Source organism: Anabrus simplex, chromosome 2 (genome assembly GCF_040414725.1).
Source record: "Anabrus simplex isolate iqAnaSimp1 chromosome 2, ASM4041472v1, whole genome shotgun sequence".
Lineage (NCBI taxonomy): Eukaryota > Metazoa > Arthropoda > Insecta > Orthoptera > Tettigoniidae > Anabrus > Anabrus simplex.
Window position 1 is genome coordinate 1,020,759,450 of NC_090266.1, and position 19,264 is coordinate 1,020,778,713.

At 38.4% G+C, this 19,264-nt stretch overlaps 1 protein-coding gene across 5 annotated transcripts in view; it reads left to right on the forward strand.

Annotated features, from left to right (window-relative positions):
* The first annotated feature begins 11,810 nt into the window (after positions 1–11,810).
* Positions 11,811–19,264, forward strand: part of LOC136864640 (COP9 signalosome complex subunit 7a) — a 370,749-nt gene continuing 363,295 nt past the window's right edge. For 3 of the 5 annotated variants that reach the window (XM_067141894.2, XM_067141897.2, XM_067141895.2), the window contains exon 1: positions 13,455–13,600. The gene's annotated coding sequence lies outside the window, so the exon portion shown is untranslated. The other 2 variants (XM_068226369.1, XM_067141898.2) reach the window with 2 other exon arrangements.

A 19,264-nucleotide genomic window follows, 5' to 3' on the forward strand; every position in this document is an offset into this window, starting at 1 on the left:
CTTCGGGCTGAGGACTAAACATACACATACATACATAGGAAACTAATAAATTCCCTAGCGAGTGGAGAAAAGGAGTACATTGTCCTATATACAAGAATAAAGGAAGTCGAAGTGATCCAAACAACTATAGAGGAATGACACTACTGGACTCGCTGTCGAAGGTATATACAGGAATTCTAGCTAATAGGATTATTAATTGGGCAGAGAATTATGGAAGGATTTCGGACTATCAAAATGGGTTTCGAAAAGAGAAAAATACTGTGGATAATATATGGATTCTGGATACTTTAATTACGAAGTACGTGAAAATAGCAGGGAAAAGATTATATATAGCAGCAATAGATTTAGAGAAAGTCTTCGATGCAGTGAATAGGGAGGCGTTATTTACTAGATTAAGAGAGGTTGGGTTATCGAAGAAAATGAGACTGGTAATAGAAGGAATATATGAGAAAGTATTGGTAATGATTAAACTACAAGGGGGTGGGTTGAGTAAGTGTATGGAATCGAAGAGGGGTGTGAGGCAGGGTTGTAAGCTGTCACCGATATTATTTCTATTGTTTATAAATAATATATTAGATAGACATGGAGGTGAGAGATGGCAATGCCCTTGGATTGGGAAGAGGGAGATACCGGGGCTGCTATTTGCAGACGATTTATTGATCTTGGCATTAACAGCAAAGGGATTGCAAAAAGGGCTAAATGAGGTAATGGAATATACTAGAAGATGGGCACTCAAAATAAATGTACGGAAGACGCAGATAATGATATGTAGGAAGAGGAAAGCCAAAAAAGAAAAGAAATTCTGGACAGTCGAGCAGCAAGAAATCAGACCAGAAAAAAGAATGGAGTATTTAGGAGTTATAGTTAGTAGTAACGGCTCGTGGGAAAATCAAATAGCCAAATATAAAGGGAGGGGAGCACTGGCAGTAGTGGGGATATTAGAAAATAAATTCCCGGATATAAAGTACAAAATACAGAGATTGGTGTTCCAATCAATGGTTAAAGGAAAAATGTTATATGGGGTAGAAATATGGGGATTGGAGGAAAGTAGAAAAGAACTAAACCAGGTGGTGGCAAAATTTAGCAAAATTATTATGGGGGTCCCAAACTGTACTGCAAATGTGGGGGCTAGATTACTATGTAAAGAATCGATAGACATTACTATAGCTAAGAGGGTGATGAAGTATTGGATGAGATTGGAAGAAGGGAAAGGAGGGAATTTAATTCAAGAGACGTATAGATTCCAGAAAAATATGCAGAACGAGAGGTATTGGGTGAATAAGTGCAAAAATAAATTACGAAACTAGAGTTAGGAGATATAGGATATGAGAGATGGAGTGAGAAGAAAGAATGGGTATGGAGAAGGGTTATAAGGAGAGTTGCCGATATAGAGAGACAGAGTTTAATAATGGAATGTAGAGAAAGAGCCTCACTATCAGTATTAAACAAATTGTTAGAAACCATGAACCCGAAAATCGAAGTTGAGGACAGGAAGGGCAAAAGAGGTCTATACTGGTGGATTTTTGGAATTCCAAGAAATAGAGGGTGGATAGGTAGAGAAAATGCGGGTAGATGTATTCTGTGTGGAGAAAGATGGTCCGACCTACATATATTTATCGAATGTAGGGAGTTAGAGGAGTTGAAAGAGAAAGTGTTGAGTAAAAAAGAGATAGAAAAAGTAGATAAAATTGAAAGGATGACGGTATGGCTAGCCAGAGAATGGGGAAGAGGAACAAATATTTCCAAATATTTAAATATGGTTAAAATTAGATTTATAAATAAATTAAGAGAATAAGGGGTAGAAGAGGGTTACAGAGGAAAGAGAGGAAAGAGGTAGACGAAACTGCTAGGTTATAAAAAACTTTTGTTACATTAAGAGGAGTTTGGAATATAACTGAGTAGATTGTGTGATGAAAAGAAGATTTGTATATACTGGGAGAGAAGGCATACGTGAGAGAACGTAGGAGGCAGCTAATGTAGTTAGAAAAAAAGGACGATAATAGTATAAAGTATCGAGTGGTAATAGCAGGAAAGAGTCGGGATGAGTTGATAACCCAATAGAAGAAAAACTTTAAACATTAATTAAGATTCTAATAAGTAATGAGTGGCTGTGAGTAAGAGGAACAGTTGGACTGTTTAGGAACGGAAATAAGCGGAAGAAATGGGAGGAATAAGGAAAAGACAGGTTTGATTGTTGGCAATTCGATAGATTAATATGTAAGTTCAACTAAAAAAAAGTAATTAGAGAGTAGTTTCTAGTTTTAGTCTAAATAAGGAGCTAGAGAATTGTCAACAAGCACATTTGTAAACAGTGTTTGAATATTAACTGTAGGTTTAGTGGACAAGAAAAGGAGTTTGGAATATAAACAGATAAGATTGTATGATGAAAATAAAATTTGTATATATTGGGAGAGGATTGCATATGTGAGAGAACGTAGGTGGCAGCTAAGGTAGTGATCAAATGAAGAAAGGGAAGAAAATAGTATTAAGTTCCGAACTGGAAACAGCGCGAAAGAGTCGGGATGAGTTGATAACATAATAGAAGAAAACTTTAAACACTAGTTTAAAATGTTAATAAGTAATGAGTGGCCGTGAGGAAGAGGAACTGTTGAACTGTTGGACTGTTTAGAGATGTAAATGAGTGATAAGTGATGTGAGGAATAAGGAAGAGACAGATCTGATTTGTGGCAATTCGGTGATTTAATATGTAAGTTCAACTAAAAAAAGTAATTAGGTAGTAGTTTTAGTCTAAGAGGCGGAAGAATAAGAAAGAAATGTGATGAATAAGGAACTGGAAAATTGTAAACTAGTACGTTTGTAAATAGTGTTTAAATATTAACTATAGGGTTTAGTAGATGATCATATGTAAAAATTAGCGAATAAGTATTATAAGAGAGATAAACAGAGGCAAGGAAGAAGTGGGGAAGATTGGGGATGGAAGGGGGAGGGGTATAAGAGCCAGACGGGTGGGATGGTACAGTCCCATCCCAAGGTGAAAGATGAAGCATGTCCGCTCACAGAATAACAAGTGACTCAAGATGGTGACAGGAATGAAGTAAGACGACCCGGTTATAGGCGGAGCAGTAGATAAATGCGTGACGGATCGTATGATGGACTGGTAACCGCCTTTACGATTCGCCACGTAAAAGAGGAGAGAAGTACGAGTTATAGGTGGGGGTAATATCTAACCCGGGAGGAGTGGCTGATAGCGGTGCTGGGTGGGAAGGTTCTCTCCTTACTAGGGTTCCGCGTGCAGCCAATGTTTCTTTCTCTTTTTGTTTAGTTAGCTGTAGATAGTAGAATATGTGTTAGTACACTAGAATTAAGGTTGGGGATGCCCTATCATGCGGTTGGTGTTCCTCGCATATCAGAGGCATCTCAATAGTTTTAGACAAGGTGGTGCAGTGCAAGGCTGGATTCCGCCGACACGGGCACCACTAATTAGAGTAGATAGTAAATAGTTTTAGTGTAGATAGTAAGAGTTGTACATGATATAATAGTATGTTAGTTTATATTGTTCTGTTTGGTTTTTGGTTTATGTGTATTTCATGGTCTTTATTGCCTGTAACCGATGGTGTAAACTAGGGTGGGCAATAAGGAGTTATCTTATCTTATCTTATCTTATCTTATCTTATCTTATCTTATCTTATCTTATATTATTATTATTATTATTATTATTATTATTATTATTATTATTATTATTATTATTATTATTATTAAATTTCACCAGGCAACGCGGGGTACTACTGCGCTGTCGTATCGCTTAACAAAAGACAATAGTAAAAATTAAATGCGGTCTTAAAGAAAACAGCGGTAATTAAAATACGCTTAAGAAAGTACAGCTAAATAACAAAACCAAGCACAAACAAAACACATGACAAATTTTTGTATCAGTACAAGTTATGCCGTGACATATCGCTGCACACCACAGCATCAAAATCTTTTGTAACAACTTCTGTACAGTACGAAAATAATACAACACACACATACTATGCAATATACATCCAAAGTAAAATATCTGCCATTAGACAACTTCATGGTCTCACTCAACAGAAGATTATTATAACAGAAGACAAGTACGCACTGATTTACAGCCTAAAAGAACACGTGCACTAAAGAAACATTGTACGTGACTTCACTACAGAAGTGAGCTGCCCGCGGTTCACATATGATTGTACCGGAGTAACATAAAAGGCAAATGAAGCAAGGCAACGAAGCGATGGCTGTTCCCGCCATTGTACTTCCTCCCTACGAATGTATTTATGAAAAATAAAATGTCATATAGTTATTTTAATATTTCAGGGCAAAAATGACTCATCCTTTTTATCTCTTTCATAATACATTACAAAGTACAGTATAATATCTCTTAATCACGAGGAATTATGGCTGTCTCGGAGGGGGTATGTTCACTCGTAGGTCCGTAAGAGCAATACTGTTTTCTTAACGTGGAATGAGCCATAGGTTTGTTTATGCCCTTTAATGTTGTATTGTCATTATTAGGACAGCTCGTATAATTGCCCTTTTGTTGTATTTGGTTAATGAATGAATCATACAATATATCTATTTGGCAACTGTTCGCATGATATGTATCTGACATGTTTACATCAGTGTTCGCGTATGTACTGCTCGGTTCATTGTCCTTACACCTACTAGATATTGCAGAAATATTAGAGTGAGGAGATGTTAGGTGAGTGTTTTGGTTTGACCATTTTATGTCAAAAACTAAAATATAATGGTCACTTAAGTCATTATTAATATTTGATACTGTATAGCATAATTCAGAATTATTCACTGATATGTGATCAAGTAAGGTGTTAGCAGAGTCACTTATTCGCGTTGGATATGTTCTATTGCACTGAGCAAAACCATAGCAATTTGGAAGATTGAGATGCTTTCTTTTTAATTGGTCACTGGATAAAACATCAATATTGACATCACCTAGGAACAGACACAACTTGTTAGGACTATTAAGCTGACTGAGAAATTGTTCAAGATAACTCAGGAATGCAATGGCACTATTCCGGTTAGGATTATATCGGCAATACTGTTAATGTGATTGCAACCTTTCCTTTTGATCTGATATCTGTAAATCTCAATCCACAACAAGCTATGATTCACCTCACATTTTGATATCAAGTTTACTTTCCAACTATGCGATTTCATTCATTGTCAGCCGAAACGAACAACTGTCAGGCCCGGTTTCATCAACACATGTTAGTACTTAACAAGGTGTTAAATCATTTTAACATACGATTTAAGAAAATTTGCGTTTCATCAACAAATGTTAACATTAACAAATGTTAAACTGCGTATTAAAGTTAACATCAGCTATTTCCAATGTTAAATGGCTAACATTAGCATTTAGCAACCTGTTCCAAAATGGCTGCTGTGAATCTCGCTTTCGAGGCGGAATTGCTCTATTTAGATCTTTTACAAAACAATCCTGATCGAAGAATAGTTCAGCGACGTAATGACTCTGAAAATTTGACGGATCCGAAATGTCTTCATAGATACAGGTTATCGAAAACAGTCGTTGCTAAGGTTGTTGACGAAATTCAAGTGAGGTTAGAATATCCTACGAAGAGAAACTTACCTCTTTCTCCAATGTTGCAGGTACTGATAATATTACGAGTTTTTGCTACTGGTTATTTTCACATAATGGCCGGAGACAATGCTGGCATTTCTAAAGCCACTGTTAATAGAGTTGTTTGTCGAGTGTCTGCAGCAATAGCATCCATGAGATGGAGGCATATAACATTCCCTTCAGTAGAAGAGCGTCAGCAAATTATCCGCGACTTCTATGAAATAAGCCGTTTTTCTGGTGTATGTTCTACGTGCAATAGATTGCACACATGTAAGAATCCAATCACCTGGAGGCAATTGGGCCGAAATATATCGTAATCGAAAGGGATATTTCTCTATTAATGTTAATGTGATTAGTGAGCCTAACCTCCAAATCAGGGATATACTTGCTAGGTGGTCTGGTTCTGCACACGACAATACAATATTTAATAACTCCCATATCGGAGCACAGTTTGAAGTGGGACAATTAACGAAGTGATTTTGTTAGGTGACAGCGGATACCCGCTAAAAAAAAGTATCTGTTTACCCCATTGAAACTCTCGCGGACTTTTCCCGCGCCTCGTCCTTTTCTTTTATCGTCAAGCCATCTGTGCGCTTGCACTCAATAACATATATTTACTAGCTAATTCAATTAACAACTCTTTTTCGAAGGAGGAAAAATGAAAACTACGATTCCGTTTCACTTCACGCGCCATATTTCACAGCTGTGCTCAAACAAAAGCGCATCGTAGCGCGCTATAAAACAGCGTGTTCGTACCACTGCCTCCTTGATTCGCACCAGTTCGCAATATTGAGAGAGTTAACAGTCGATTAGTTAACATTTCACAAGAAAAGTTTGATGAAACGCAAGAAACCTAACAAGATGTTAAATTTCTAACTCCGTATTAACTAACTACTTGTTAGTATATATTTAACATGTGTTGATGAAACCGGGCCTCAGTGTAACGGAACTTCGATATAAGTCGAATGCTTGTAATCGATTGATGAAAGCAGGTCGAAACAAAGGAAACAAATTTGAATTATCTACGAATGCGTGAATATGCATTAGACTAGGGTGTTCACGTGCTCATGTGCTCCTGGGTAGGCATGGGCTGCAAACGGAGTCGCGAAGAGTCGAGACTACTTCCTCTGGAACCGACACTCTCGACTCCAGTGTCGACTCCACTGATGCAGCAACGCCATCTATAAACTATTGTCGGAACTGCTTGGAATTATAGTGCCACGTTCCTCCCGTGGTAACTCGTGATACGATGAACCCAAGATGATTATTAGCCATCAATCATTAAATATGGTTTCGGGATTGTATCATCTTTAGTGTTAATTTTGTAGGTCTATTTTGGCGACGATGATGATAATGATGACGATAATTGTCGTGGTAATAATAATTTGACGGTATTCTTTTACATACTCGCCAATATTGACTCTACGAGTTTAGCTCCGCGGTGTAGGGGGCAACGCGTGAGCCTGATCACTCGGCGGTCCCGAGTTCGATTCTCTGCCGGGTTAATGATTAATACCCCTGGCCTGGGGCATAAAACAGGAAAAAAGGAGCGAGTGCTTAGAGTATGATTTTACAACAAATATTTTACCAAACATTGTGCGTCATAATAGCCGCCTCCGCAGTCTATGGAGGCCCCGAGATCGATTGTGGCCAGGTTAGGGATTTTTACTTGTATCTCAGATTTCGTTACCACGTTGAGGTAGAGACCGGGTCTAGAAAGTCAAGAATAACAGTAGAGAGGATTCGTCGTGCTGAACACACGTCACCTCGTTATCTTCTGGCCTTCGAGCTGGGCAGAGGTCACTTGGTAGGCCAAGGCCTACCTGGGCTGTCGCGAAAAGGGGCTTTTGTGTATACTACTACTACTACTACTACTACTACTACTACTACTACTACTAATAATAATAATAATAATAATAATAATAATAATAATGCAACAGGACTTAACGTGGTCCTTGAATTATAATGATAACCTACAACCTGTTTTCCATTCAGTGACCGGGTCAGGAATGGAATGAATGAAGCCCCCATCCTGCGGCGAGGATAGGAATTGTACCGGTTGCCGAGGCCTGTCGCACTCCTCTGGGGCAATGATGAATGACTGACAGATAAAATGAAATGATGTTGGAGAGTGTTTCTAGAGTGGAAGACGACAGGGATCACCGGAGTTCCCGGAGAGAAACAAATCTCACGTGGAGTGACTGGGATTTGAACCACGGAACCCGGCTGTGAGAGGGCAACGCGCTGCTGCCTGAGCCACGGAGGCTTGTAATGGTGTAAGCTATGCTCGAGGATTTAGGCCCTACCCATATTAGATTTGTTTTCATCATTCATGTCCAATTCATAATGATTTACCATCGATGTATGTTGATCAATTTCCTGGTCACCACAAATAAAGACGTGAAATTAAATATCCGTTGTCTGCTATGCCGATACTTTCCGACATGAAACGTTTAATTTTATTTCAACTACACCATTACGCTCGTCGTCTTCGTTAACGATATCGTACTTCACTCTACAATACTTTAAAAAACCAAATGGGCAAATGAGCAACAACATGTATGATATTTCATGTTATTTTCCGCGCCTCGACACGCATGCGGCCCCGCAATGATAGTCTTTTCTTTCTTTCTTTCTTGAGGAGTTTGTTTGGGATTGAGGAATGATAGTCAAGTTTGCTTGGAGTCGCGAGGCTTCATGTGAAGCGACCGTGCGGCCCCCCAATGCGCGTCAAGTTCTTGTTCTTGAAGTGGATTTGGGCTCGTTATTTCACCCAGCACAATACTTGTTTATAATTGCACTAGTTCTACACTCGCACACAATTCCGATAAAGTAGGACTCCAATGCTGTTAGCAATTTTCTCTGATTGATAATTAGTTGAAGATTGAGTGAAGTAGATCGTGCAGTTGATTCACAAAATGGTTTCAAAGCAGTTGAAATAGTTCACTAGAAGACATAGCAGCTAGACAACTGAGAGTGATAAAATTATGTATAAAATACTAGGAGATATAGGAAAATCACAGGGACACAAGGTACGTTATACTAACCTTCACGCTAGAGCGACCCATCACAGCGACTTCTACAAAACAAACAAGACCGGGTCGACATATAAGGGATAAGTAGGAGAGGGCGGTGGAACTACTGAGGGGTGAATACATGTGAGAGTGTGGGACGTTGGACAGAGGGAAATTAATATCTGATAAACGTATATGGGGGCACTTAGAGAGCGGAAAGCGTTATTGAGATCGTAAACAAAAAACCAAGGGGCGTGACACTGTGGTGATATGACAGCAATGAAAGTGTACACGCGATTGGAGGAGGGGGAGAGATGACAATATACAGTAGCTATGTGGCGTGGTTTAAAAGCAGGCGGTAGAGAGGACGTGAGTCAAATGAGAATGTATAGTATGAAGTATACGAGCTTGAGGGAAAATATGATGAAACAATTGAGTGATGTCAATTAATGTTCGACAATGAGGGATTAGAGTTTAAATTAGGGTGATCTAAGAACTGATTTAATATGCTTATTATTGTGTGAGAGGGCTTGTATACCAGACATAAAATTGACGTGGGGAGAGGATAATTGAAATTTATTAAGCTTGAGTACAGGCAGCGTCGAGACGAGTTATAAACGGATATTGAAAAAAGAGATGATTGATATCGGCATCTACGGATCCACAATGACATAGGTGATGCTGTTGTAAACGAAATAAAAATTTATAAGAGTAAGAGCATGATTAAATCGAAGACGTAAGATATTGATGATATGACGACGAGTGTAGATTGCGTGTTGTTACCAGAAAGTAGTAGGTAATAGTGGTTGTAGACTATGATAGAATTTGCCCTTCTCACGTGCAGATGTTGTCCATATGTGTTTCCATAATTGTTTCTGTTGTGGTTTTAACAGAGATATGAAATCTGTGGCTGGAACAGAAAATGTAGCTGGGTTTATTGATAATAGCGAAGCCTCTTTCGCTAATCAATCAGCTCTTTCATTACCTGGTATGTTTTTAGGTGTTGGTATCCAAATGAGTGTAACTTGGACACCTAATTGGTTTAAATGAAATAGGATGTGCTTTACGTTATATACATACCAATTCAGCGTAAACTTGTTAGATTTTAGTGTTTGGAGCACGGAGGGAGAGTCAGTAAATATATTAGCAGATTGTATGGATGAACTTTTCATGTACAGTAACGTTTGTCGTATGGCAAGGAGTTTTGCCGAAAAGATAGAAAAATGTGACGATAAATGAAACAATTCAGCATACTGAGTTTGTTCGTAGTAAAAAGCAGCTCCAACACCACAAGAATTTTTGGATCCATCAGTATAAAATTTGGTACATGCATTAGTGGATGAAATACGAACTTTTTAGAATATAGAGGAAAATATGAAAGCCGTCAAGGGAGCTTAGCAAAGGATGATTCTTTAGAATAAATAATAGTATTAGTATATTGAATCACGTCATACGACACGGAATAGTATGGTAACACATGACTACGAATAATATTAGGTTTAAATGGGGAGGCAGACTCTAATGCCCAAATTAAGGCAGGGGGTCGGCAATTTTGTGTGATAGGTGATGGGAATGATTGAGCGAGTAGTTGTATTTTGGGTATACGGTTATTGGAGATCACTAGAAGTCGTTTGAGAAGATACTTAGATGCTAGAAATTTGCTTCGAAGTAGAAGAGGAGGGTCACCAGTTTCTGCTAATTATGCAATAGTAGGAGTGGTATATAATGCACCAAAGCAAACTCGTAGCGCTTGATTTTGTGTCGTATTGAGGGATTGAAGGGAGGATGGTGATGCAAGATCATGCGTCAAGTTAACTTGGAGTCGAGAGGCTTCATGCGAACCGAGACCGGTGTTCGGAGTCGATGGAGTCGACGCTCTCTATTCCAGGCTTCAGTCGCGTCAAATACAGTAGAGACAATACGCGACACTCAGCAAGATATTGAGGGGCACTATTAGAGCTCTCTCTAGCGGGTAGACCTGAGAACTACTGGTTCTGTCTTGAGAGCACGTGTATTTGTGTGTGAAGTTTTTGTTGTTATTTATGCGTTTTCAGTGAGTTGACAAAATCATATAGTAGCGTGTATCATTCCTTGATATCTCCTCTCAACATCAGGGGAGAGGTACGTGCTGTGTTTGCCTGCAGTAACTATGAAGTGGAGAAGAATGCGCGGTCTTTCTTTCGCTACCCTCGTGACAAAAAAATGTAAGTAATATTGTGTTTGCATATATATTCTTCCAGTGTCAAAGAGATTTTTATAGTACTTCATAATCTTCTGACCTGCTCGACCCGTATTTTAACTGGCTTAAAATATAATATGCATATTTTGTTGTATAGTACAGCAGTTAACCATCAATACCGATGTATTGTTGTAGGTGTATCTGTGGGTTTTGAAATATCACAGAAGTGATTTGGATAAGGTGTACGAGAAAGAAGGGACATTACACTTACATAAGAATTATAAGATCTGTTCAGATAATTTCCAAGCCAGCGACGTAAAAAATCCTCGACTATACAGCCAAGGGCATGTTACATTTTTACTCTGTACGTATATATTCCTCAAAGCATCTCTATCGACAACATTTTCATACTTTTCTTTCTTTTATCCCTCTTCTCAGATTAAAGCCGGGATTTTATAGATTTTCTTTCTGTTAGTACGCTTCATGTTAAGAGGAAAATTGTCCAGCATTTAAATGTTAATTCATTGCATCACGTGTGTAAGGAATTTGCCGATATTTTTATTGACAAGTGTCTTAATGTGATGATACAATGTTTTTAAATGAGAAAAAAGACAAATCTAACCGTTAAAGTTCAGGCACGAATGCTAAAGCAAATAAGTAATGCATAAATGAAAGATCAACCCATTTCACAGCAGTCGATTTCACATCTTGTTTATATGTCTAATTTCAGTCTCTATATAATAACCTTTTAAATAATTCTTCATTAATTTATTCAGAATTGCTTTAGCAACTTCGAAGTTAATATCTCAATAATACTTTCTTTCTAGACGTAATTTATTTTCCATTTTCGTATATGCATTTTCTTTGATATTTGAATATAGTGCGACTTTACAGGTCAAGTCACTAGGAGCGCCACCGTCGAATTGTCTCCCATTTTAGCACGGCTAAATCCGTAAGTGTCGCGTATTTTCTCTACTGTATTTGGTCACGCCCATCCCTACTCCTGGGAGCCCACCGCCACTGAAATTCACAGAAGGCTTGCTGACTGAACGCTGTAAGGCATAACAGTCTCTAATGTTAATGTATGTATGTATGTATGTATGTACGTATGTGTTAAAAAAGGAAGAGATATTTTTTTCTTTCACGCAGTCCTAAATTACAGGTTGTAATCTAGCGAACGCCTACGGAACTACTCTGTGTGGTAATTGTTAATAAATACCACTAATGGCAGATTACTACATTCAAAGACTAAACACCAATATTTGTGGAACTATAAGTATCAAGGCCGGTCTCCACTGTTTAACATTTAACACCAACATGTTAAATTTAACATGTTACAGTTGACATGTATATTGTGATTGTGTCTTCCAATTGACTTTGCATGTTAACTCAGAATGTTGAGTTAACACTTTTAACATGTTGGCGTGTTTTCCGCTCCAAGTGGAAAACATGTCAGGTCAATTCGTTGTTCGTGCGATGTTGGCACAGCTTCGGCAACTTCCATGCTGATTCCATGCCAACACATAGCCTAAACGACGCAAACGACGTGCTCCTCATGAAATAGGTTTAAAATTACAACAATCTGCAACACTGATTCTCTTTGTTATAAGCTACAAATACAGTACGCACACGTGTGTCGTTCTCTCTGCATTATACTAAAATGTACCGGTATAGTCAGAAATGGAGTAGAGCGAGGAGATTACTCTGGACTTAATTAATGATATGCCTTTTAGAAAGGCCTTATTTGTGGGATGTCTCATCAGAGGAATACAGATATAAAGCGAAGAAAGCCGACAGTTTCCAGGAACTCGAAAATATCTATAATTGTTCCCGCGAGTAAATCGAAAAAAAAAAAAAAAAAAAAAACTAGCGTCCCTCCGCTCCCAGTACAGTCGAGAATTGCAGAAAGTTCAGAAAATTGGTTAATCGGGAGCGGACGAATTTTATACTTCAAAGTGGTTTGCTTTTGAAGCAATGAGCAGAGTGAGGGGAAGAAATGTGCCTAATAAGACTGCATTTCTAAATCATAACAAGAAGCAACAGTGGCAAGAACAAAGGCCAATTCCTCTTCATCTGAGTCCATTGTCCTTATTTAAAAATACTAGACACCACCTAAATGTATTACCATAAATTGATATGATGAACTACCTGTATATAAACAAAGGATGTCAAGTTTAACATGTTTATTAAGTGTGGACACAATGTTAAATGAAACAGTATTTGATATTTAACATTTAACATGCTGATGGTGTCACCAGTTAACATTTAACACTTTTAACATTTAACATGTTGTTGTTAAATGTTAATCAGTCGAGACCGGCCTTCACACACACCCAAAATTTGCTACATTTCTGCAGTTATTAACTACTTTATCAGTGAGATAATACAGAGCTCTTGGAACAGCCAACCACTCGCTAGCGCGTCCAACAATGGATAGGTGTGCTGGCAATCAATATTTGGGATATCTCGCAATTTGGCACGAATTCTTTATGGTATATTTGTTATAATTGCTCATTTTTACTGATCGTTATTTGGTATCGGATTGTTGGGGACATTTTAGTGGATTTTAAAAAAAATTTTAGCGTACCATAATAATATATGTTGGTTACCCTGCAGGCTAATAGTTTTTTGTGGTTTTTTGTTTGTTTGTAGTTTTATGTCGCACTGTCAGGTTGGTGTAATAGTGAGATCTGGTGGAAATTTTCTGTATTTTATGTGTTTAGCCCGGACCGTATTGTGTATTTATGATGCGATACTGTAATTTTTGAACGTAGTTGAGACGATTATTGGAATTAAATTAGTTTAAGTTGAAATAGTTCTTAGGTGAGTTTTTTTTATTTGGAAGCCTGTGGTTAATTTTGAGGTTATGATGTTGAAAATTTGCGGCAGTAAGGTCAATTGCGGGTAATTGATCTAGCAACACTGATTATTCATATTTGGTGGCCTGTTACATTAATATTGACATGCTTGTTGTTTTGTATTTGAAGTGTGTTGTTAAACCATTGAAGGTTAAGGTTATATGATCTGATCCTGATGACTTGGCGTATTTGGTAGTAGTCAGGAACGTGCCATTGCTAATAATTAGATTTTTATCTTGGATAGTTCGCGTGTATGCACATATTTCTAAACTTTGAGAGCCTACTGTTCATATATTTTGAAACCATTTTGTTGTTGTGCAAAGGTAAGTGTCGCTTCTAGGTTTCATTTGTTTACAAGGATGAATATCCAGGAGGTACGGCAGTCAAGATTTTCTGCGGACGTTGAACGTTTGGGAGGTGAGCATAGTAGCGGATTGACAACATTCCTAGCCTCCTGTCTTGACTGTCGCGGCTCGAAGCCTAGTTAATGCATGTGAGATTTTCGATGCCTATACTCGTTCTGAGGACGTGAGATCCGAGTATCGCGCTGAGTTGAATGTACTTGCTTGCTCGCACGCCTCCGGCTCGACCCTGATGATACACTGGAGATGGTGATGAGGAGAGTAACCACACTTATTCCTTGAAGGTAACAGACGTACTGTCATTTGTCACATATAGTGCAACTGCGGCAAATCACTGTACTTCCATTTTCGCTAATATGACGCACATTTCACTACAATAGCTGATACTTTTTGGAGCTATGAAAATAACAGTAGAACAGCAAGCAACATAAGTCTATAGAAATGTTGAAAGATTCCAGCGAGAGAATAACCTGTGTTTCGTGCTGGCTGTGTCAGGCTAAATAGCTGAAGACGATAGGGTGCTCTCATGAGCTCATGCTGGGAGTTTCAATCCCGGCTCAGTTCAGTAGTAGAGGTGCGCGGGGCTGTGAGCTTGCATCTGGGAGATAGTAGGTTCGAATCCCACTATCGGCAGCCCTGAAGATGGTTTTCCGTGGTTTCCCATTTTCACACCAGGCAAATGCTGGGGCTGTACCTTAATTAAGGCCACGGCCGCTTCCTTCCAACTCCTAGGCCTTTCCTATCCCATCGTTGCCATAAGACGTATCTGTGTCGGTGCGACGTAAAGCCCGTAGCAGTTCAGTAGTATTTGAAGGCGCTTAAATATGACAGGTTTATTTCTGTATCTTTACCGCAGAATTCCTATGGGAAAAATTCTGGCATCCCAGCCTCTCCTAAAACCGTTTAACTAGTGAGTGGTACGTTACATCCAGTGCTCTTTTTTTAAAAGAAAAATGGTGGTGTTACTCACCTGAAGTTCTTCATAAACTGAATTTCACACTTTGTTCATATCTCCATATGTACCATCTTCTTCTCTTCCAAAGCTACTAATTTTACTACTGCCCCACTCTGAAGAAATTTTCTCTTCCATGTGTTTTTCTGGTCCTTATCTTGTAAAATCTTGGCACACCTTACAACCTAGCATTTTATTTTTCGCATAAAGCCAATTGTTTCTCTGGAAAAAGTCTAATGTCCAATAATTGGGCTGTTCAGGATTGATTCCCTCTTGAACGGCAGAAATCTATAAGTACTTGCAATGTTTTTGTCGCATTCATTTGATTCACTGTTACAGGTTCAGGCGATACTTCAAAAGAATCATCACGCTTTGTTTGATTGCACACTGGTACAAAATAATGAGTTTAATTTCACTTCTCTAACTTGTGAACCACGTGCACCCCTTGCTCCTAATAAATAACTATGAACTTGTTTGCCTCGGCAACACAGTAAACGTGTTTGTTCTTTTCCAATTATTGAATAACAACTAAGGCAGTTAAATTCCAGGCTGCTAGGCAAAACTAGTGTTTGTATGTATGTCTACCCCTTAGTCCCATTTCCTCATACAGGGTTGGGGATGAGGTGAGATGAAATTGACTTTTTTTACGGCCGGATGCCCTCCCTGGCGCCAACATCGGTTGAGGAGCTAATGAAGATGAAATAAATGGAGGTGAATGAAATTGGGTAAGGAGTTGGAAGGAATTAGTGTGGCCTATGAATAGGAAATGTCCCGGCATTTGCCTGGAAGTGAAAATGGAAAACTACAGAAAACGATTCTCAGGACAGCCGATGGTGGGGTTCGAACCCAGTCGTGTCACAAATGCAGAGCTTGGCTCCACAGCCTTACCATGTTAACACGTACACCCACTCCGCTCGGTCCAGGGAAAACAAGTATAAGTCAGAAAATGTTCAAAATAAGGCAAGTTCTCGGTGTGAGTCCTGGAAGGGATTTTGATCTTTCGTCAGAACTGAAGTACGTGTGCAGTATTTCATTTGGTCCTAACAGTACAAGTAAACATGTCAATATTTATCTAGGGGAGAAGATTACAAGTCATTTTCTGACTTATACTCGTTTTCCCTGATAGCCTTAGAGTTTAAACATCCATTAACACCAGATTAACTATGACGGTTAGCTATTTCCTAGTTGTATGCTGCTACGTTGACATTAACAGCACTTGACAAGAAGAGTTTGTTTGCAGAAGGGTGAGAAAATCAACCCCTACTGTAGTGTATTCCAATAGCCAAAAAATGTGGAAGTATAAGAAAGAGCAACGTACAGGGTCTTTATTTATGCTTGGCAAGGACTTTCTCGCTCGACCTTGGCCGCCAGTGACGGTTCAGTTGCCGGCTACCGCGCGTGTGTATGTACGGCAGAATACAGTGCTCAAAATCGTTATAATGCGTTTTACTCACCATGTTTACAGTTTATGCTGAAAATGTTCCTCCATACGCTGTCAAACATAATCGGCATCTCCTAATGAAGTTTTTGGTTACTCTACCAAGTTCTTCAGCACTGATGGATGCAGTTGCAGCTCTTATATTGTCTTTAAGTTCATCTAGTGTGTGAGGATTGTTCCCATTAACTACATTTTTTAAAATTCCCCACAAATAAAAATCACATGCCGTTAAATCTGGGCTAGGAGTGGGTCACAGCTTTTTACTTGTAATCCTCGTACCAAACACGCTTCAGTAAGGAGATAACGTCTATTGTCATTGTTTACTGAACCTGTACGTTTGAATCTCTTGGCCAGTTGTGTTATTGTCCGATTGATAGGAATGGGTCTGCCTGGAAATTTCGCTTGAAACTTTTGTCTTTTCCTAGCGCACGATTTTCTGCACTTAATGTAAGTATTGTGCAGATATCCACCTTCACGTAACGAATATTTCACATTCATTACAGCACTATACAAAATCACAATAAAACACTATACAATACGACATACAGTACGCAGTAGCTTCATTGAAGACCCTACTAGCTCGGAGCTCAGCTCTCAGCAACTGCAGGAAGTGTCGGAAACTGCGCACGCCAGCGGCTGGTAGCGGCCTGTCATCGGCAGCCAAAGTCGAGCAAGAAAGTCCTTGCCAAGCATAAATCAAGACCCTGTATAAGCAAATTATCACAAAAATAATTTATTCTATTATCACCACCTGTTCAATACAAGCCACGTGCTACGCGGGTGAAATCTACATAATACTATATGCACTTCTCAGGGACTTGTTTCGCCCCTTGTTAAGGGCATCATCAGCCTGTAGGTAACCTTAAGGTCAAATGTCTGAAACATTAACTATTCATACAAGGATTATACTGAAAAATACCTTACACCTTAAAAACATCTTAAGTTACAATTATAATATAAAAATTCCCATTACACACTAAGAGTATTGAGATTTGATATTGTCTATACTCGTGAAAATGAAAACGAAAACTAAAAAAAAAATTTTAATGAAAATTTAGAATTTGCAGATCCTTGGGATAGTAACAGTCCTGGGTACATCAATCCCAAATGTTCTGTATCTGAACTTGATGAAAACAATGTCCATTAGGTATAAACAACAGCTGTATATTTAAGAATAAATTAGATAAGTTGAGTGTTGTGATTAAAATGTTGTAAATTGAAAATTGTGATCGTATGTTTTCTGTCGCGTAAAGCAGTGTCACAATTCCAAGTCTAGGCTGCTGCTTAATTGTTGAATTGTGTTCTTGACGTTATAAACAGTCATGTTTGAATATTCTTACTTGTAGATGTGATTATTAGGCTTTGAGAGTGATATTGTCTGTAATGAATTAAAAGAGAAGTTAAAATTAGTATTTTGAAGCACGCGTATTGACAAGAAACTTCAAGTAGTTAATATGTCAATTGAGAAGTAATTTACTTGTCAAGGTAGTGCTAAGTAGAACTGACTGTTCTGGCAGCTCCTGCCTGACTAACATTTCTATTCCTGGTGTTATACTGGTGCGGTAAAGAGGGGTGGGGTGTAGAGCGGGGGGGAGGGTTACGTTGATTTTTAAGCGCCTGTGTCGTTACTGGAGGGGCATTAATCGGGTTAGTGTAGGAAGACCTGACGTTTGGTTTGGTGGATGAAGTATTTGGAAGAGATGATTTAAAAATATTCAGGATTTTATTCTGGTGTGAATTCACGATGTGTATTAATTTGGGTGTTAATTCATATAAAGGATTTTTATTTTCTGTGACCTCATTTAAATTATGATTGTTATTATAGGTTTGGTCCAAAAAGATGTGTAGGTTTTCTATTTTGTTTATTAAGTTTCCTTTACTGATACATTTAATAATAATAAGATCCTTTTCTATAGTTGTAAAGTGGTGGCTTGTATTGAATAGGTGGTGATAATATAATAAATTATTTTGTGATAATTTGCTTATAGTCAGCTTCAATATGGACCAGTCATGAGAATTGTCTCTTGCAAAGAGCAACATGACAATTCTCTCTTTCTTCTTATTTAACTCCAAACTGACAACACAAAATGGTTAATAGAAAAGAATGATCATTTTAGAACAGCAGTTTACAGAAACTTCAATAATGTGCGTGTACACATTATATCTATAGAAATGTAACAAAAGCGACAAACAAGCTTGACTTTAAGCCATAAGCCTACACTTTCGAATAACATCCAATTACATTTCTTGTTTCTTTCAAGAAATCAGGTGCCGTTATTGCGTACCATTGCTTACTGCTACAAAAAGGCACTAGTTACATCCATCATATTGTTATCTTATTGGCTGATGATCTAGACCAGAGTTGCTCAGCTGGGCGCCCATTCAGTCTAACCCAGTGTGGCTGGGCAGACTTGACGTAAGTGCAGGCAGCTTACGTAGCAAGTGTATGTCACAGTCAAGCCAGAGAGCGAATACATTTGCTACGGCAGAGGAGGAGTGCCATTCGATTGCGACTACAGAGCTTTCTTCTCGCACCGTTTTCAACAAAATGTTGATAGGAGTACAACATGAAGAAAGACACCACAGTGTAATAGCTAGAAAAATATATTTTTAAAAAATATTTGTGTGTGGTTTATACTGTACTCAGTATTAACAGGCATGGTTTTATTTTCCTGCATTTACACATTCAAAGAAAACTGAAACGTTACAGTTTTTGTTACAGTGCACAGTACTCAAAAAGAGAATTAACACATGATATTGTGTGTTCCTCAAACTTAATATTTTAATCAAAGTGCAATTCACTTCCCATGTTGGATATGGATACTCACAACTAACATTTTATCTATAGGTTCAATTGTTTTTGAAAAAATGAATCTG